The 4103-nt window shown below is 41.6% G+C and overlaps 1 protein-coding gene across 1 annotated transcript in view; it reads left to right on the plus strand.

Annotated features, from left to right (window-relative positions):
* LOC101566966 (actin-related protein 2/3 complex subunit 2-like) overlaps positions 1-4103 on the plus strand; it is a 27666-nt gene that overhangs the window by 1023 nt on the left and 22540 nt on the right. The gene's annotated exons all lie outside the window — the stretch shown is intronic.

The raw sequence follows: 4103 nt of genomic DNA on the forward strand, positions 1-4103 counted from the left end.
AGCGCTTATTCCACTGAGCCATCTCCCCAGCCCCTACAATTCTCTTCATGGTGTAAATATTTCTCTAAGTTTTCTGTGCTTTTGTGTTGTTACCTTCCCCATAAAGCAGAGAACAGTCAGTAACTGCAGCACATATTCTACTTCATGTCAGAGAGGAGAAGTGCAGTAAACGTGAGCTCATCATGGCTCAGCTCCCTCTGATAAGAGGGCTCTGGCTGCGCTCCTCCCACATGCTCTCCACGCTTTCACCCACAGTTGGGTTTCTGCTGCCCTTGCTTCCCATCCCGCAGTGTTGGTGTTTTGGATGGGCTATGTCTTCTCCTAGCACCTGAGCATCCACAGCCCATGCTTCCTATGAGATTGTGGACACAGACTACTGTCAGAGAGGGCCACCATCCCCTGTCTCAGCACTGTCAGGATCCTGCCTGGCCCTTATGGGCATAAACACCCTGAGTGTGCCCTGAACTGCAAGCCCTTCTTTATCCTTTCTTCTCGCATCTTCTGGTTCAGCATCTCATGAGATGACCAGAGATCAGTATTTTCTTGGCAGACATCAGAGCCTCTTGCGCAGACTCTTGGATTTCCAGGGCTCCAAGGTGATCCCAAGGGCACAGCATCTCCAGCCCCCACAGCTTGTTTCCCACTTTGTTCCTCTGTGAGTTTATCCAAAAGTCCTCTCCTTCACAGCTTTACAGAACCCCTGAATTCCCTGGAATATCGCCCCAACTCATGAGCCTCCTTAGCCTCTACACCTGGTTCTGTCCCATTGGGTTCCCTTTGTACCTGATTCCTCCTTCAAACCCTGGCCAGGCTTCTGGTCAATTTTTTTCCCCACAAAGGTCCCTCCAAAACTCCATGGGATCCAGACCAGCAGATTATGACTTCTAGATGTTTCTAGATGTTTCTGAGCATCCCCCCAGTCACTGTCAACTTATGCCTATGTCTGAAGCCCTGCTATTTTTTTTTCCTACTCTCATTTCTGCAAACATGCACAGTTCTATCCACCAAGTCTCAGATCCAGTAGTTTCTCCTAGATTCCCTCAGTAGTGAATGGGGCTCTCTGGTAGGCAGATAGATCAGAGACTTAGGTCCTAGGAAAAATATTTAAAGGGAGAGAAAGGAAGTGGTTGCAGTTCTGTGGAAACGACTGGTACAAGTGTCAAAGCCACGTGTTCACTGTCATGGTGAGGGACATTGCAGCACTTTGCAGACAGACATTAACCCTATTCCATTAGCATAAAGATGAATGAGAACCTTCCTCCTGAGATTGAAGGACCAGTGACAGGGAGCACACAAACCCACTAAGCCAACACACAGGCCATATTTTGGGTCCTTTCTAGCCCACTTCAGATATGAGTGTATTTCATTAAAACTCATGTTATCTTGGAAAATTCCTTGTACCCCATTCCTCTATTGTTATACTGGACTAAGTTTCCAAATTGGAAAATCATGAGGCTGGGGGTCACAGCACAAACAGGACGCCTCTCTTAACCTGTGTGTTCCCCATGGCAGGCTTGGATGACTTCCCTGCTTCTCAAGTGCTGCACTTATTTTTCCTTTCATAACTCATTTGTCCTTTCTGCCAGGCGCTAGGTCACTCTTCTTCTGCTATCTATTTACATCCATTTGCTTGACCAATGCATTATATTTTATTTTCTCTCTACCTGTCCTTGTGCTGGACTGCATGTCTTCTACCTCCTCCCAGTGGAGGCACTCAGGTCCCTTCCTTTCTATTTGGCTTACCTATCTGAGAGTTTCACATTCCAGTCTTGGTTCCCTTCACATTTCTCAGTTCCTTACTTGGCTCTTCATGTCCTCCTCCAACCCCACAATTTATTTTTATCCATTGTTCAAGGCCTTATGTCCTTCCATATCTCTTCGCTTCCTTCCACCCATTGTGTTAACCCACAGACCTGGGTCGTGTTCCCTCCCCCCTTTTCCAACCTTCCATAACTCTTCCAGTCCCTCTAGCCTCCTGTACTCTCTCCTCTTCCCTCTCTTCCACAGTTTCCAACTGTTGGCTTCAAGTTCTTGTAGTCCCTGCTCCTGCCTTTCTGTGAAAATCCTTCTGATTCAGCACTGAGACCTGGAATTTAATATGACCATATCTCTTACAATTACTGCTATGATTACATATGTACCCATACCCAGGATTCCTTGTAGAGGGTGTTAATTTCTCAGGCTACTGATTTTATAAGCATGAAAAGACAGGTGTTCTGGGGTGTTTGCATCTCTGCACTGGAAAATCTATTTTAGGACTCCAAGAAAACCTAGATTTGGTCTTTCTAGGATGCTTTGCTGCAGCTACACACAGACAGCACTGGCTCATCACTCGATGGAGCCACACAGCCTGGCTCTTTACAGGCTGTTTGTTGAAGACACCCGAGGTTGGACCCTGAGATCACTTCCTCCCTATATATCCACATTTGCAAGTCATCTATTGTTTAATGATTTGTCCTTTGAACCACTCTAAAATAGGCACACATTATAGGAGGGCTGGTTCCTAAATGCAGCCATATTTTAAGGTAGAAACTTTGCTATCACACAGTGGTAAGTGCATGAGTTGTCACACTTTCCCTCAGAAAAGCATTTTTGAACCAGGAATATAATCCTGCATTTATCAGATAAATGTAGGTACAAAGGCATCTGAATTTGCTAAACTTTTGTGAAGCAACATGTCTATTTTTAGAGCAAAACTAAATATCTTTCAGATTCATTATTGAATCAATTGTACTCCCCCCCAGCAATCTCAGTTTCATCTCAGTCTAAATCATCTCCAAATTCAAACGCATGACCCACCCCAAATTCTACTTACACTTTATAAGTGTATGCTTTTCTACAATACGTTCAAAACAAAGCAGAATTCCTGGGTTAAAGGAAGCAGTCAAAAGGATTTTCAAATGAGTAGAAGACTGATCGCATGCTCCCAATTTCTCCTCACAGCAATGAAGAAACAATTAAGATATAAATTTTATTTCTTTAATACAAGGCCTGTCCATTTCTATGTAATATTACCTATTGAAGTAATATTTTGATTTTGAAATTTTATTCTAGCAAATGTTACTTTTCTAACTTCCTAATTCTCAGTATATAAGTCAATTTCCATTTCAGTATTTTTTTTCTCTTGTATTCTTCTAAAACATGTGTTCTACCTGGACCTGTCCCACAGCTACCATTCATTCTTGGATAAAAGAGCTGGTAAGAAGAATAAATTTGAGGTTTTCATTGGCAAACAATTGCAACTAGAGACAACAATCTTAAGTGAAATGAGGCCTGCATGTGCAAACATCCTATTTTTCCTAATTGTAAGAATCTGACAGAATAAATAAAATCTGAATGGTATCATAGATACTGTGAAAGAGGAATAAACCTGTTCAAAAGCAAAGAATTACTGAGATGAGGAGAAGCCAGGAGACAGAATGGCTCAAAGAGATCTATCTCTGTGAGCACGGTGGCTGGGATAATTGTTCTGTGGGTCTCTGCGGGTCTATGAAAAGCAGAAGCTAATGCTTAATTTTCTGGGCCTTTTTCATTTAATTCTTTTTCTCTTTTAATATCTTATAACATTCTTGTTCTAATTTTTTGTATATATCTGGTAATAAACAACTAATTAGAAGACAACAGTGTTCAACACAACAAATAGTGTGGAATTCATATTGTTTAGTGAAATTCTGTATCATTTGTATTTTTCTTTTCTAGTAACGTTTAGTTCTCTTAAAAAACTAAAATAATAAAAATTGTAAAATAAAGCTCATAGTAGTGATTGTCTCATTTCAAATGATGCATTTACACCATGGGCGCATGCACTGGGTGGGCAGACGCAAGCATTTTCCTCATCACAGATCATTCTGTGGGATCCTGGTATTTATTTATTTATTTAGGCAGAACCAGGGATTGAACTCAGGCCTTTGCCTTGCCAGGGAAGCACTTATTCTACTGAGCCATCTCCCTGGCCCCCAGTCTGCAATATATTTAAATTTCTTATTTCATTTTGGCCCTGGAAATTTATTTTATAGTGTTAATTCCCCTTTACGTGTATTCTCATGTGATTCCTCTTTTGTATTTTTTTTTTTTAACATTTATTTAGTGTGTGTGTGTGTGTG

Source organism: Octodon degus, unplaced genomic scaffold, assembly GCF_000260255.1.
Source record: "Octodon degus isolate 3935 unplaced genomic scaffold, OctDeg1.0 scaffold00534, whole genome shotgun sequence".
NCBI classification, from domain to species: domain Eukaryota; kingdom Metazoa; phylum Chordata; class Mammalia; order Rodentia; family Octodontidae; genus Octodon; species Octodon degus.